The 18,485-nt window shown below is 32.0% G+C and overlaps 1 non-coding gene and 1 pseudogene across 1 annotated transcript; one reads left to right on the top strand and one right to left on the bottom strand.

Annotated features, from left to right (window-relative positions):
• Positions 1–1,158: 1,158 nt before the first annotated feature.
• On the bottom strand, positions 1,159–1,231 carry TRNAK-UUU (transfer RNA lysine (anticodon UUU)). Its single transcript has one exon. It is a non-coding gene; the product is annotated as a tRNA-Lys (tRNA).
• A 200-nt stretch (positions 1,232–1,431) lies between these two features.
• On the top strand, positions 1,432–13,103 carry LOC146886245 (protein PEP-RELATED DEVELOPMENT ARRESTED 1, chloroplastic-like; annotated as a pseudogene).
• The last annotated feature ends 5,382 nt before the right edge of the window (positions 13,104–18,485 follow it).

Genomic DNA, 18,485 nt, shown 5'->3' with positions numbered 1-18,485 from the left:
TTTGCTTTTCAATTCATTTGGTACAATGTGTTGCTTGCAATGTATGATTTAGTAACTTGTGCAGGGACCATTTTATGAATGGTGGAAGATGGTTGAAAAAGAAGTGATTGAACCCAGGAATCAGGAATGGTTTCAGAGTAGAAATCCTTACTATAAATATGACATGGAGCTATTCTGGGTATTCTTCTCTAACCTTAAAAATGGGTATATTATAAGGTTCATTTTCCTCAGCTAGTTTGAATATTAATAGGTTTAAAATTATCAGGTGGGGAGGAAAGATTTTTTGTTACTCTATTACAACAAAAATCGCTTTAGGCAACAACACAAAATTGTGACTTAAACCATAAAAACCGCGGGCTAAAGTTTAAACTACAGTTTTTTAGGCGTGGTCTAGGTGAGCGTAGTTGTAAGTAATAGGCCATGATTTTCAATACGACAACAATTTTAAAATCATTGCTTAAAATCCTCAAAGCAGACAACAATTTTGATGTACATGTTTTTTAAAACTTTACATTTTCAGCACTATGAGCTCTTAGCATTTTCGGTCTAAAAACAAAGGGAGAGAAGAAATTCAAATTTTTGCGTTTTTGGAATTGAGTTTTGCGTTTTCGAGCAAAAAAAGGAGGGAGATAATATTTATAATCTGAAAACTTTAATCTTTAGTGTATTTTAAATCACATTTTTATGGATTAGTCCACACTTTTTACAAATAATATTTACATAAAATGTTGCTTACGATAGTTTTTAAGCCATATCTAAAAAAGTGTTGTCTTTAATATATTTAAACCATATTTTTATACTTGTGATCACGCTTGTCTAAATTCATTTTTGTTATATTCTACTGTCACAAAGCTTTTAAACGAATTCATTCCCAAACTTTCACATGATGCAAATGGTCTCATATTTCAGGTCGGTTTAGTCTTTTTCATTGCATTAAACATGATGCTAAGATTAGGTCTTTCAGGTGAATAAGTTATTCATCTGGCATCTGGAAATTGGCAAATCACCTACCTTTTGTCACGTGGTTTGTAGCCTTAAGATTGGTTCTCTCATAGTAAAAAAAGCACCCATTTCTGTATCGGTTCCGGAAGAGCAAAAAGAAAGGGGGATGTTTTGTTAATAGGAATAAGAAAAATTTTAATTAAAAAATCAAATTACCGCCGTCTATGGGAATCAAACCCACGACCACATGGTTAAAAGCCATGCGCTCTACCAGCTGAGCTAAGACGGCTTTGTTAAAACATTTGATTATTTTCATTATTTTCTTTTTTTGTGTCCAGACACAGTTTTGTAACATTTCGAAATTCTCAGTGTGATAAAACCCTGAATGTGAAAACCCAAGCTTTGAAAAAGGAAATTATGAATTGAAATCCACGAAATGATTGTTCCTGCACCCTCTTTCTTTCCAAAATTAAGTTCCTCGCAGCACCGATGCAGGTTGAGGCTGAAAAAGCTCACTGGAAAGATAGTTACAAGATAGGTGAAGGATGTCCAGAACTAGAGCAGGATGAAAAGAGGAAAAATAGGAAGGCGTGCTCAAAACCTACTCAAACGGAATCCTTCCTCAGAGGAGGGGACCAAGTTATGTCTGGGAAGAAATGATTAACCTTGTGAACTACTTCCATTGTTACTCTTATTACTAGGGAAAGATGTTGAATTTGTATGGTTCAGAGTTAAAATTCGTCGCATATAAGGTTGTTGTTAAAGTTTTCTTTTCATGAAATGAGATATCGTAGCTTTTATGTAACAACACTAAAGAACTCACTTCTAAAGGAGACCGGAGAACAAGCATATTTGGACAAACTTCTCCGGAAGTATTTTAGGATGGAAAAATAAGAAGATAAAAAAATGAATTGAACTTATATGTAAACTAAAATTAATTTATATATAAGTTCAAAATAAGAATTTAGAGAAGTTATACATGAGAACTTCTACACGTTAGCTTATACATAAGCTAATTTTTGTTATGGACAAGTTTATTGCACTTTTTCTTTTTATTTTTCTCACCTAGAAGTGCTTATGGAGAAGGCTTGCCACTCTCGCTCGAAACTGATATATTTTTTGCTATTGTATAAACTGATATATTTTTTGAACATAATACAAGCTCAATAAAATTCAATATGTTCTAATTATTTTTTTCATCGTTCTGTTGTACCTAAATCCTTCTATATTTATTTCTCATTGACATGGCGTTGACATACTTTCTGGGTGGCTATGCATGCTTGTCACACATTTTCTCGGTGAAGATAACTCAGTATATGTGTGTTTGTGTCAGTTTTTGCACAAGTATTCCTAGTGATTAGTTTTTCTTCTTTTTGCACATATTTATTGTTTGTGCTTCTTTGCTTGATAATTAGTGAACCGAAATGTGTGATGATTCATGAGCTTGTATTATGTGTACAAACTTCTGATCTGTTGGATGACGTGGATATAAGAAAGAGAGTTGATGAGATGGAGTCTAATTTCATGACAGCCTTTGACTACATGATTCAACTTTTTGAGAAGGGCCAGGATCATAAGGTATGGCTTTCTTAAGAGATTATAACTCATCTAGATAAAGTTAAAAATCCATGTAGAATTTTTTTTATTTTTGCAATTATATTTTGAGCAAGCCTACAAAAGAACCCCTTGTAAATAGAAATAGAGTAATGTTTTCATATTTTTAAGAAATTAATTTGATACACTATTAGTATAAAATATTTATACACTATCAATCAATTAGAGTTCACCTGCTAAAGTAATTGTCAGGATTGCTTAAGCTGTGTAAAAGATTTAACTTATTAATTAAGAGATCAATTGAACTCACTTAAACAATTCTCACATTTTCCAGTCTCAAATATAGTTATTCAGAAATCATGAATCTTAAAATGCCTGGTAATCATGATTGGATAATAGTGTGAAATACCTTTACACTAAGAGTGCTTTTAATTTTATTTTATTTTTTATCGCGAGTTTACTAACTGCAGCAACGGAACTTAAATAAGCAAACAGACATTTGTTATCAACAAAATATTTTGTGTCCTTCAACCACACTGCCTTGAAAATTTTACTTCATTGTTGTTAGTATCCTTTAATTAATGACTCCTATAGCATAATTTTCTATGTTGATGAGCCGTGAAACTTTGATGAAGTTGTGATTTGGAATATACTGCTTATGTATTTCATATTATTTCATTTTAGCGCAAGGAACTGTTGTTGGAAGTGATCAAAGAGACAATATTATCACTAGAGATGGCAAATAAACCCGTGCCCGTGAGTATCACCCGAACCCGTCCCCGTTTTGACGGGGAATCCCCGCTTTGACTGGGTATGGGTATGGGTATGGGTAATACCCGAAATTTTCAACTAGGGATGGGGATGGGGATGGGGATATATATATACCCGCCCAAATACCCGTCCCCGCTTAAATTACTAAACTATTTATAATTTATTAAATAATCTAAAAAATATATATAAATAAATAATATATTTACACATAAAATATAATATAATATAATATAATATAATATAATATAATATAGTATATATACATATAAATAAAATATACTTTTATATATATATATATATATATATATATATATATATATATATATATATATATTTACACATATACATGTAATATAATATAATATACATATAATATATATACATAATAATATAATATAATATATATAATATATACGTATAAAACAAATTAATCATTTAACTAGTGAGATCTTTTATAAACAAATTTATAACATTACAAATTTATAAAAATTTAAAAGAAATATATATATATAAAAGCATAAAATATCTACGCATATACATATAATATATATACATAATAATATAATATATATTATTATATTTATATTATTATATAATATAATATAATATATACTTAAAATAAATATATATCTATAAAAAAAATATATATATATATATATATATATATATATATATATATATATATATAAACATAAGATATCCACACATATAATATATATATACATAGTAATAATAATATAATATATAATATAATATAATATATATAAATAATTATATATATATAAACATAAGATATCCACACATATAATATATATATACATAGTAATATAATATATAATATAATATAATATATATATATATATATATATATATATATAACATATTTCTCATTCTCTTTGTTTTTTGTTATATAACATATTGGCAATTGCTTCAGTTTTAGATCCAAGGTACAAGATGGACATGTTAGAATATTATTTTTATAAATTGTATGGTAATGATTTTGATCTGAAACTTAGTAGGATTCGTCAAATGTGCTATGATTTGGTTTTGGAATATCAATCAAAGAAGAATGAAACTTCTTCTTATAGAGCTACATCATTGGAGTTGGGAAAGGATGTTGATAATGATGCGAATGAATTTTTAAAGTTTATGGCAAAAAAGAAAAAATCTAGAACTACAGTTATGAAAACAGAGTTGGATTATTACTTGGAAGAAGATAATTTGCCGGTTACACAAGAATTTGATATCCTATCATGGTGGAAAACAAATGGGTTAAAGTTTCCAACCCTTCAAGCAATTGCAAGGGATGTTTTAGCTATTCCAATAACAACTGTAGCTTCTGAATCTGCTTTTAGTACTGGTGGTCAGATATTAACTTCTCACCGTAGTCGACTTCATCATATTACTATAGAGGCTTTGATGTGTACAAGAAGTTGGATATGGAACTCAAACCATCTAGGTAAGTTACTCAAATTTATTAATATTTTTTGTTAGTATTTTTTGTGAATTCTCATCTAATATTCTACATTTGGTGTTTGTAGGTGTTAAAAAATTAAAAGGAAAAGATGTTCTCATGAGTGAAAATGAATCTGATGAAGAAGGTACATTATATTCTAGTAATTAAAATTTTCAATTTCAATTATTATATCATATCTAATTTTTCATTTTTTTTCTATGTGTAGGTGGATCGAATGCAAATGAGACCACTGATCATTTGTAAAATTAATAAATATTTTGGTTATTATAAAATTTTAGTAATGTGTAATTTTTTAGCTTTTATATAATTATTTGAATTTTATTTAGTTGTTATTTGATACTTTAATTTGAGATTTATACTATTATAATATTTTTCTTAATATTTGACATCATGAAAATCAAAAAGAGTATGTTATTTTAATATTGAATATTTTGATAGTATCATGATTCCGTTGGTGTGATTTTTAAATTTTTTTTATAAAAAATATTTAATTGATATATGGAACAATAAAAAAATGGGTATGGGTATGAGTATAAGAAAATACCCGTTACCCGGTGGGGATGGGGATGGGTCAAAAGTTGTATACCCGTTGGGTTTGGGGATGGGGATGGGGATGAATTTTTATTATGGGGATGGGGATGGGATCATGATACCCGTACCCGCCCCGCCCCGTTGCCATCCCTAATTATCACATCTAACAAATATGTTTACGCTATGTAAGGAACTTTTTTTAACTACTTGATAATTTTTCTAACCAGAGGACAGCTCCAGATTACACGTTTTCCATTAATATGGAATTTTCGCCTTCATATTTTTAGGTCCAAGTAGTTGGTCTTCTGTGTAGAACTCCAAAAAAGGATAGCCGGCATGAATTGATGCGCCGAGTTGCAGTTGGTGGCGGTGCATTTAAAGGCGAGAATGACTTAGCTAATCAAGCTGATGATGTGTTGAAAGTATTCATAAAAGCTTCACTTATATAAATCCACTGAGATTGTCTATTGAACTTTAGTGGTCATACTTGGGTAATGATTTTATTGTCTTTGTATTGGATGATAGGAGAAAAATGTACTTGAAGACCTTGGGATTGGTCTAATTGCGTTATCCTCTTTTACATGTCACGATTGACAAAATCTCCTATACCATCTTTTTGAGTATTTTCATTCTCACATCTACAAATCATACGAATCAGATTACTGATAAATTAGGGATTTTTATTCTTTGTGTCATATCATTGTGTCATGAGTTATACAACTTGTTTTTTGACAAAGTATGCCTTCTCGATTTAGGTGTAGCTGACTTTATAGAGTAGTTAACTTAGAAGGTTCTAAAATTTGGGTTATAATGATATAATACTCTCTTGGTTATTTTTGTTTTGCTATCGGCGTCTGTATATTAAATTATCTCCATGTCTCTCACGAGCAGCTTCAATTCTTACCAAAACTGTGTAGCTAACTTTTGGTGTTGGGCCATATTTTTGCAGGCAATGGAAAATCGTCGTGTTATCCCAGACCTAAAACTACTTGCAAGACTCGTTTTGACTAGAGAAGAAGCTCGCAATATGATGGGAGGGGGAATTATGGATGAAAGAAACTGTAATGAAGGTAACTGCTCCACACTCTGATATGCGAAATAACAATGCAACACGTGTACAGAACAATGCAACACGTGTCCAGGGTGAGCGAAAAAATATGGAAAATGATGGGTCAATGGCTACCAACCTAGAAATGCAAGGAGTGAGATGTGGGAATAGGACACGTAACCGCAATAAAATATGGAAAATAATGGGTCAATGACTATACCAAACCAGAAATGCAAGGAGTGAGACATGGGAATAGGACACTTAATCGCAATAAAATATGGAGAATGATAGGTCAATGGCTATACCAAACCATAAATGCAAAGAGTGAGACGTGGGAATAGGACACATAACCGCAATAAAATATGTCAAATGATGGGTCAATGACTATACCAAACCAAAAATGCAAAGAGTGAGACGTGGGAATAGGATACGTAACCGCAATACTGTGCTGAGAGAATTTGTGTAAGCAACCATCACCTATATGATGAGAAAGGGTGTGGGGTAGGGGAACAAAGATGAAATGAGATGTATTCTCCTTTTTGAAATTATCTTTGTTTCTCTCTCAATTTTGTTGTGTGATTGTATTATTCCTTTAAGCTCTTTTAGGGTTGAAGGTTGATTGGTTATAGAATACAATAAAACAGTACAGTCTCTTTGCTCATCTTTTCGATGTTATTATTTTGCTTATCACATTGGTGCTTCCATTGAGCCATGGCGGAAAACACCAGGTTGAAGGACCTCCAAGCAGATGTAAAACGGACTTCAGACACATTGGAAAAATATTACTCGGACCTACAAGCTCAAATTGCGAAGCTTGAATGGTAAATTTTTCTCGTTGTGAACGCCTGGAAACTATGATTCATGTGAATGATGATAAGTTCACTCAGATTACGAGTGGTTTAGAGACTTCGTTGCAACGCAATTATTCGTCCTCGTTAGGGTCCGTCGATGGTGTTACGAAATCTTTTAAGTAACCCTTCCAGGTCCGAAATGTGAAACTTGATTTTCCTCGCTTTGATGGTAACAATGTCATGGATTGGATCTTTAAAGCTGAACAATTTTTCAACTGTTATGACACATCAGAGGTGGATTGATTGTCTATTGTGTCAGTGCATTTAGATAATGACGTAATATCTTGGTTCCAAATGATGCAATGTTATTCCCTTTTTTGTTAGTCAAAAGAATTTCCCCGACTAGGATGCAAATTCGAAAAGAAAAAGGCTTATGTTACTTTTGTGATGAGAAATTTTTATTGAATCACAAGTGTTTAAATCGTCAGTTGATGATGTTGCAATTAATTGATGATGACTTAGTGGCTTCCCTTGAACCCGACTCGCTTGATTTATCCCAACCAGAGACTAATAGTGGTAATATGAAACATCACCTTTCCTTTAATGCCATGAAAGGTGCAGGTGGCGTGGGCACCATTGGTTTTATGAGTCATATTTGGTCTATTGAAATTAAGGTTCTGGTTGATAGAGGTAGTTTAGACAATTTTATATAGCCTTGCATTGCTCATTTTATGAAATTACCTATTGATCCCGTTGTAGGTTTTTAAGTTTTTCTTGGCAATGGCCAATCCATGACTACATAGGGGTGATTAAACAACTCACGGTGACAATTCAAGGTCATTTGTTGGTTGTACTAGTGTATTTACTTCCAGTTTCAGGTGTTGACTTGATTCTTAGGTCTTCATGGCTCGCTACTTTGGGTCCTCACATTGCAGACTATGCCACCTCCACTCTTAAATTTGTTTAGCAGGAATTTGTTGTTCTACAAGGCAAACATATGGCTAGACCTCAGCAAGCATAGTTGCATCACATGTGTCGGCTACACTAGACATAAGCCATTACTGAATGCTTCTCCATTTAGATGATGTAGTGTGACATTTTGAGTGAATTATCACTGACTTTTCCTGCTGACTTATTGCCTGATCTAGCAGCTTTATTACAACAATACCATACTATTTTTCAAAGTTTGACCTTATCGATATTCCCATAGTCAAAAGGACCAAATTGAAAAATTGGTCAAAGACATGCTTGAGCAAGGTCTTATCAAACCACGTATAAGTCTTTTTTCATCTCCTTTTTTACTTGTAAAGAAAAGAATGGTTCATGGTGATTTTGCACTGACTATCGAGCTTTGAATGACATAACTATCAAGGATAGTTTTCACATGCCCATAGTTGATGAATTATTGGATGAGCTATATGGAGTCAAATATTTTTCTAAGTTGGATCTGCATTCTACATATCATCAGATTTTAGTCCAGCCTGGGGATCGTCATAAAATGGCTTTTCGCACACATCATGGTCATTACAAATGGTTGGTCATGCCCTTTGGGCTCACTAATGCCCCACCCACTTTTCAAAGCCTGATGAATCACATTTTTAACATTGTCTTGCGCAAATATGTGCTTGTGTTTTTTTATGATATTCTTATTTATAGCCCATCATGGATATCACATTTGACTCACTTGGAATGGGTTTTGCAGACTTTACAATAACATTTGTTGTATGCTAGACTATCCAAATGTGCCTTTGGTTTAGAGGAGGTCGATTACTTGGGCCACATGGTGCCTGTGTTTGGGGTTGCAATGGATCAAAGCAAAGTCCAAGCCATATTAGATTGGCCTCGTCTAACAAATTTAAAGCAACTTTGAGGCTTCCTTGGACTCACCGGCTATTATCGACGTTTTATCAAGTCTTATGCTAATCTTGCAAACCGCCTTATCGATTTGTTAAAAACAGACACTTATGAATGGAGTATTGCTGCAGAGGATGCTTTCTCGTATTAAAACAGACCATTGCTATTGCCCTTGTTTTGGCTCTTTCTAATTTTACACAGCCCTTTACACTTGAAATAGATGCTTCCGGGACTGGGGTTGGTGCTGTGTTGAGTCAACAAGGTCACCCAATAGCTTTTTTCTCTAAAAAGTTGGTACCCAAAATGCAGAAATAGACTGCCTCCCTTCGAGAGTTGTTCGTTATCACCCAACTTTGGCCAAATTTTTTCATTATTTGTTAGGGCATAAGTTTGTTATCCGAACTGACCACCAAAGTTTAAAAAGTTTGCTTGACCAGTCTTTGCAAACCCTTGAGCAATAAGCTTGGCTTCACAAGTTCTTGGGCTATGACTTTGCAATTGAATATTAACCAGGGAAAGAGAACATTGCAACAGATACGTTGTCACGTGTTTTCTTTATGGCTTGGTCCGAGCCTAAGGTTGACTTCTTACTTGACTTAAAACATGCACTGGAAGTTGACGACACATTATGAGACCTCATTACACTATCTCTCTCAAATTCACAGCCTGATGCACGTTATCGCATACACGATGGGTTGCTTTATTGAAAGGACCATCTAGTGCTTCCCTCCTGCAATCCCTTTAATTCACAAGGTTCTTTTCAAATATCACACTTCGCCTATTGGGGGGCATGCAGGTATAGCTAGAACATTAGCACGAATCTTATCTCAATTTTACTGGCCAAAAATGCGAAATGATGTTAGTGACTTTGTGCAACAATGCAGTATATGTCAATAGGCCAAAGTGAGTCGATTACTCCTTGCAGGGCTATTTACAATCGCTTCCTGTACCGCAACAAGTGTGGAAAGATGTTATAGTGGATTTTATCATTGGTTTGCCAAATTCATGCGGGTTCACGATTATCATGGTGGTGTCGATCGTCTTTCAAAATATAGTCACTTTGTGCCTTTAAAATCATATTACACTACCAAAGTTGTGGCCGACGCATTCATGTTACATATCATCAAGTTAGACAATATTCCAAAGTTCATCGTATCTGATCACGACAAAGTTTTTACCAGTAATTTTTGGCAATAGTTATTTAAGCTGTAGGGCACCACACTTGCTATGAGCACTACTTATCATCCACAAACAGATGGCCAAACAGAGGCTTTGAATAAATGTCTAGAGATGTTCTTGCAATGTTTTACCTTTGAAAATCCCAAGTCTTGGTCAAAGTGATTGACATGGGCAGAGTATTGGTATAACATGTCCTTTTATACCAGTTTGGGCATGACACCATTCAAAGCATTGTATGGTTGTGACCTACCTACATTAACTTGCTATCAACGCAGTCTGGCAGATTTCGTTGTTGTTCAAGACCAGCTCACAAAGAAGGACCAACTATTAGATCAACTTAAACGTAATTTGCATAAAGCTCAGCAACGTATGAAGCATCAAGAAGATAAAAAGTGCTCTGATCTACAACTCCAGGTTGGGGATCAGGTTTTGGTCAAATTACAGCCATATAGACAACATTTGGTGGTATTGAGAACCCGCCAATAATTGGCTATGCGCTACTTTGGCTCCTCTAAGGTGGTTACTAAATTGGGTGACGTTGCTTATAAGCTGGAGCTTCCTACAATGGCCCACATTCATCCGATTTTTCACATTTCACAGTTGAAAACTTTCAAGGGAATTAGCCATGAGCCTTTCATGCCACTACCACTAACAACTTTGGACTTAGGACTTGTTTTACAACCTGTTGCCATCCTACAAGCTAGAAGAATTTTAAAATATTCCATATTGTGTTCTTAGGTGTTGGTACAGTGAGATCATTGTAGCAATGATGAAAATTCTTGGGAGGATGTAGAATTTATTAACATTCATTTCCCTAATATCAACCTTGATAACCTTGAGGACAAGGTTTTTCTTAAAGGAGGAGGCAATGTAATGAAGGTAATTGCTCCACACTCTGATATGGAAAATAAGAATGCAACACGTGTACAGAACAATGCAACACGTGCACATGGTGAGCGGAAAAATATAGAAAATGATAGGTTAGTGGCTACCAAACCTGAAATGCAAGGAGTGAGACGTGGGAATAGGACACGTAACCGCAATACTATGCTGATAGAATTTGTGTGAGAGACCATCACCTATATGATGAGAGAGGGTGTGGGGTAGGGGGACAAGGATGAAATGAGATGTATTCTTCTTTCTGAAATTCTCTCTCAATTTTGTTGTGTGATTGTACTGTTGGATCGAACGCTTACCACTTGGCTAAAAGTTATAGCTATTAGTTAGGGCACAACTCTTTCTACTTAAGAGCGTATGAGCTCAAGCGTCATGATTCGATTGTGATTCAGCCCACCCGGCCTCTACCACGGGAAAATTGCTGCCACCCGCAACATGTATTATTCCTTTAAGCTCTTTTAAGGTTGAAGGTTGATTGGTTATAGAATACAATAAAACAGTACAATCTCTTTGCTCATCTTTTCGGTGTTATTATTTTGCTTATCATAGAAACCACCACGGATTCTATATGCTCCCTCAGCCTGAGGTATTTGAAATATAGTTTCCATATTTTGGTTTCAGCATGGTTGTCATTTCTACTGAAATATTTACCTAGCACAACATTTTCGTTTCACAAGATATTGCTATTTGACAGTGCCAAAAATACTATCTTGGCATCCTTAAAATTGTTGATAGTGTAGGTGGAATTCTTGACAAAATTTGTGACTCTAAAACCTAGGAAAAAGGTGCTTGATATGATAAGACATGGGATGCAAGGAAAAGATGAAGGTGCAGACAAGTATGATTAGGAGGACACTATGGTTCCCAAACCAATTGAATATCTAGGAAAAGTGGGTTGAATTGCATCCGACTCGGGGTGTGTTTTGTTATTTGTGAGTTAAAAACACTTTAAGGCACACTTAACGTGTTTGCGATGATATACAGCCAATTTTAATGGGAGAAAAGACACTTCCAGTATGCCCTAGTATGTTTCTTGATAATGCTACATCATTCTTTTTGTGTTGAATGTATTGTTTTAAAGCCAAGTGGACATAAAATATTTAGTCCGGTTGAAATTTTCACATGTTGGACACTTGTTCTTTTTCACCATGATACCGTCTCCTATAGTTCTTGATAAACACTCTAATTGTCACATTAGATTTGAATGATCTTGATTTGTGTAATGCATTTCAAACTAATGTTTCTTAATTCTTATTTTAACAGGTTTTGTCTAGTTTATATGCTAGAACTGACTTTGGCATCACTACACAACATCTGGAATGGGTACATTCTTCTCAAGTTCATAAATATTTCTATTTTCAAGGTCATTGTCGTTGTAGAATATGTACTATTAAAACTAGTGTATTCATGTGCTAGCAAGTTCCTTGTATTGGAAACAATGAAAACCAATAGAAAATATTTTTCTCAAACCAAATATCCCTATAAACTTGTTTAGTTCGTGAAAATGTTCCATGTTTTCATATTATGTGTTTAAACTAATTACAGTAAATGATACTTTAATTTTGTTTTGAAAGATTTGTAACTTCTGTATAGAAAATGATAAAAACAAAAATAATAATTTCCATCATTTCTTATGATAGTTAAAATAAGATATACTTTTATATTGTGAAAATAGGAAAGGAAAACTAAAAATATTTTCTCAAATCAAATAGATCCTGAGTGTGACATTTGAAGCGAAACTTGCTACACAAAAATTTCCCCATCCCCATTATTTTATGCTAAATAGATTGTACCTGAATAACTGTTCAAGTCTTAAATACTCAATTGTTACTCCAATAGATAGATAGAGCATTATTTTTTTCTTAAGAGCATTATTGTTACTAGAAGCAATGATGGTTGGCGGCATGATGCAAACGTATGTTTGGTTTTGCTGATTAATTTATCTTCTAAAGTAAAAGGACATGTCTATGATCACACATTTTTCCTCTTGATTTTTACTCTTGCCTTTCAGGTACATGAGAAGGCACTTGAAGTTCTTCATGAGATAGAATTTGGCTAATTCTCTTTGTCTATTGTTGTTAGGTTTGAAATGGTGATTTAAGCCAAGAAAGTGGGTGGGTGAATTTGCTTTATAAAACTTTTTCGAAAGCTTAAACCTCTTTTCAATTGAATCAAATAGACTGGAAAGTTGGGATGTAAAAGTAGCAGACCAGTACACTTTCAATCGATTAAAAAAAATAGCAGACTAATTTGTTCTTGAACTATGAAACAATCGATTAAAAAGACAAATCAGTCGGCTAAAATACTGGAGATTTATGCAGAATGCAGAATTCACAGATTTAACTCAAACAACAATCTCTTACATACAAGACTTGTTCCAATCAATATTTTTAACAAGTATACAACCTCATATTACACAAGAACGCATTAAATCACACCAAAGAATGAATTGCTTAGTTTTCTTGAGTTTTTAAAGAGATTCAAAGTGTGTGAGATGAGGGAGAGAGAATTGCACAATTTTTTTTATACTGGTTCACTCAATCACAAAGCTACATCTACTTTACCAAGACAACCTGAGCCTGGTTTCCACTATATTCAAAAGTTTTACAAATCACACACCAAGATTACACTTTTGAACAAAGAAACTCACAAGATTTTTGACTCACACAAAAATCTAGACACACACCCTGCAAGAATCACACTTACAAACTTGAAATCATATTAGGCAAACCAACCAGAGGCACAAGAACATCCAAACCTGATGGTGGGTGTCCCTAGCCAACCATACTTGTGTTCTTGAAGTTACTCACAAGCCAAAAGGCCTCCAAGATCAACCAAGATCTTCAAATCACGAGTTGCAGTTGTATATTGTAGAGAGAGAGTTTTCTATAGAAGAATGAAAATGTTTCGTGCTCAAAACTCAAAAATGCAACTCTACTCTCGAAAACACAACATATATAGTCTGGTTTAAGTGAAATCAGTCGATTGAATTTTTCGTACAGTCAGGTAATTTCACTTGACTTAAGTGAAATCAGTTGATTGAAAAATAATTAAACTAACTAAATGCATTCATACCAGAAACTATATACTACAAGCCTTTTAACCTGTTAAAACTCATTTTAACAAATTAAAAGAGACACACTAAGGCACACAAGATATCTAACCTATGTCATATAGCCTACCAACATGATATAACAACAAAACATTACATTTAACATATTATTTTCAGATTTAACACACTAAAACTTAATTTTCAAATGGATCTTCATCAATCTTCATCAAACACCTATATTCTTCATACACATGGCTTTATCAATTCTTTGTCATATGACTATTTTTGTTGCCTTACTCTTGCCAGAGACAAGAAATGTTCGAATTGAAGAAATGAACAAAGTTTGGAAATTACGTTGATTTTTGAAGAAATTTATTTCAAATGATATAGTCATTAGTGGACATCGTTGTACGGCTACAATTTGAAATTAGATTGTTCGAGAACTTCATTTTCTCGTACCAACAAAAGTTCAATCTTTTTCCAATTAAGTCATTGTAATTATGTAATTCTTGTGGTTTGTCACAAATATATTCATTCAAAATTTGTACAAAATCTATCAAAAAATTATTTATTATATATTGATAATAATATTTTAAAATATTGTTTGAATTTTGATAGATTTTGCTTGAAGTGTAATTTTAATGTTAAATTATTTCAATCATTAACAAGTCAAATGATACAATGCATATCCATAACAAGTTGTTATTTATATGATGTGAGTGTTTAGGAATGACTTTTACGTAGGAAAAAAATCACATTGATAGTTACTAAGACGAGGAGGAATAAAAAACGTAAGTTTAACCAATGAATGAGTTAATTGATGGATAATGACTTTAAATTTGACAATAAGTAAATATAATTTTATGATCACTTATAGTGTTTAAATATCAATTATCACTTATTTAAATAATGTTTAAATTTAGTAAAAATTGAAATTTGTTTGAAACTATAATTCCAATATTTGAGTTTAGCAAATAATAATGTTATAAACTATAAGTTTATCTTCCATTCAATTCTGTAACACCTTAATTTTTCGCTTACCTAAAATCTATAACTAACACAAATAACATAATTAAAATAAACTTTATTCATGCTTTATTTGAATCTCAATGAAAATCATTGTTTTATAACCATAAACATTATTGAAAAGGAAAAATGTAAGACTAAAAGACTATCTAAACATATCCCAATACTGACCATACTCTCTAGTCCTGTGCATCTTCCTCAACACTTGTATGATCATCCACTATTGTGATAAATCTCGATCACCATAGTCAAACATAAACAAACACAAACATAATAAACAGAAGGGTGAGGTAACATAAATAAGAAAATCATATCAATTTTGAAAATAAACTCACTCCGTGTTTACAATCCAAGGATTTAAAATATATACTTTTCAAAACAAAATACATCAAAGCCTTGGTTCGTAGAGCTACCTGTCTAGAGGGATTCAACTACCCTTTGAAACAAACCATTCTAGAGCCTAAGCATCCAAAGGGATTCAATTGTCCTTCAAACTGGCCACTCTAAGAGCCTATCATCCACATTCAAGCAAACTAAAACATTAGTTCATGGAGCTAGTTTCCTAGAGGGATTCAGCTGTCCTCCAAGCTAACTTCTCAAAGAACCCCTCACTCAATCGAGCTACTTGTTATCCCATTTCCACTCTACAATGTCCAACTATTGTAACATACCTTTTGGTCTTTGATGTTCTACCTTGGCCTTTTGACAAGTTAAAAACGACGGCAAAAAATCAAGTACATTCCTATCCACCAAAAAGACTCCTTGTTTACATCTTAGTCATGCATGGATGCATACTAATATGACTCGTGTGCGATTCTTCCAATACTTGTTTTCTTAATTGTCCCTCTACAAGTAGGCATACCCTACCCTGAAACCTCAAAATACCATTCAGTCTTTACTTAAAATCTTAAACTTGGTAAGCCCGCACTTTTTCAATTATCTTCTTTAGAGTATTATCTAGTGCTTGCTTCTCTATGCTTACTCTAGTAAATTATTACTTCAATAACTTCGCCCATCGATAACGAGACAAACCAGACCCAAAATACCAATACAATTCATATCAATACTCCAACCAAATCTCTTCTTCCTAAACTTTCTCCTAAATAAATAAAAAAAGTAACATGATTCTTAAATATCCAACAACATTTCTAAAAACCAATTGACACCATATCAAGATATTAAACCCTAAACTACACCATCTAATCGAAAACACATCAAAATATGCTTTAATTTGTCAATTCCTTGTTATTAAAAATTCCTTAAGTATACTAACTTCTATTAAACCATCAACATTCAGAAAAATTATTCATTCACAAAAATGTATTCTCTTATCTCCATTTAACCACTAATTTCATTACATACATCATTAATTAAAATCTTCAAATTTTAATTACCTCAAACTGTTGCTCACAAATTCAATCCAAAAATTTATCCTTTGACATAATTTTTCATAAAGTCCTTTTATAATTTATCAATTTACTTATGCAATAATCAATCTCCAAATAATACTATTGCACACTACATACTCAATTGTAGTTATCTCCATTTCCAAAAATTCAAACTAATAATTTATAGGTTATTACATATTATCTATGCGAGTGATTATAATTTAAAATAGGGTTAAATATGTTTTTGGTCTCTTAACTTTCAGTGAAAATTAGAATTAGTCCATCTTTGAAACTTTCTCCATTACCTTCCCTTATACCAAACCCATCAAAATCACATAAATTCTAAATACATCTAAAACATAATTCTCCAACATTCCTCACTAGAGTGTGTTTTAGCTCCCAAAGATAATAATATGATAACAACACCAATTCCAAAAATTCAAACTAATAATTTATAGGTTATTACATTTGATCTATGCGAGTGATTATAATTTAACATAGGGTTAAATATGTTTTTAGTCCCTTAACTTTCAGTGAAAATTAGAATTAGTCCATCTTTGAAACTTTTGTCTAATTTAGTCCCTCAGCTTTAGAAATGTGTGAATTTAGTCATTTTAACCAAATTTTGTTAAGTTTATTTGACGTTTCAAATGCCTTTCATGATAGTATTTGAGTTGTTAATACCGTTTGACATATTTCCATTTTAATGTTAGCTGAGAAACATGTTTGAAATGTTAAATAAACTTAACAAAATTTAGTTAAAAGAACAAAATCCATGATTGAAAGAACAAAATCCATGTATTTCTAAAGTTGAGAAACTAAATTGGGAAAAAGTTTTGAAGATGGACTAATTCCAATTTTTAGTGAAAGTTAAGGAACCAAAAACATATTTAACCCTTTAAAATAACTATTACTATGTGAGACAATTACACTATTACCTTTTTAAAAATGGTAAAATTATTAATATTATTATTATCATCTCGAAAAATAATATCAAATAAAATTGATAATTAAATTATTGATTGTAAAATTAAAGAATTTTTTATTTTAAAAATTAAAAAAAAAAGATATATATTAAATAATTTTGTATGATTGAAAATTTTTAATAGTTATTAAATGATAACATAGTATGATGATATCTTTTTGTGGTGGTTTTTAATCATCAAAATATGATAAATAATATAGGATTAAATATGTTTTTAATCCCTTAAGTTTTAGTGAAAATTGAAATTAGTCCCTCTTCAAAACTTTGAACCAATTTAGTCCTTCATCTTTATAAATGTGTGGATTTAGTCCTTCAAACGGTGTAAACAAACTCAAATACTATATGAAACATGTTTGAAATGTTAAATAAATATAATAAAATTTGGTTAAAAGGATTACATTCATGCATTTCTAAAGTTGAGGGACTAAATTGAAGCATAGTTTCTAAGAGGGACTAATTTCAATTTTTACTGAAAGTTAAGTGATCAAAAATATATTTAACCCAATAATATATAATAAAAGTAAATTTTGTAGCGATTTTTAATCGATAGTAAATTTTCTTCCTTTCTTACAACAATATTAGCATTTAAAGTTTTATTGTCATAAAGAGTTTTTGACATATGCATTTTTTGCCATTATTTTAGTTGTTAGAAATTTCAATTGTGATGAATTTTAACCGCTAAAATATAAAATTTTAACCTTCAAAATAATTTTTTTAATGCGTAATACGCACCGAAATCATCAATATTAAATGATAAAATAAAATAAATATAATTATTAACAAAAAAATATAGTATGATAAATAAAATGAAAATAGTAGGAACTACAACCAAAGACGCTTTCATAAAAAAAATAAGTTATTATTTATGTAAAATAAGTACAAATGTGTTTTGTTTGAACTTGTTTTCTTTTTTATTCCTACAAACATGCTAATAAAATATCTCGTTTGAAGTAGAATCCTAAATAGAATTTATAATTCAAAAAAAAATAT

Source organism: Vigna unguiculata, chromosome 5, assembly GCF_037176805.1.
Source record: "Vigna unguiculata cultivar grain cowpea cultivar isolate G323 ecotype 2 chromosome 5, ASM3717680v1, whole genome shotgun sequence".
NCBI classification, from domain to species: Eukaryota; Viridiplantae; Streptophyta; class Magnoliopsida; order Fabales; family Fabaceae; genus Vigna; species Vigna unguiculata.
This window is presented reverse-complemented; position numbering and strand designations above follow the sequence as displayed.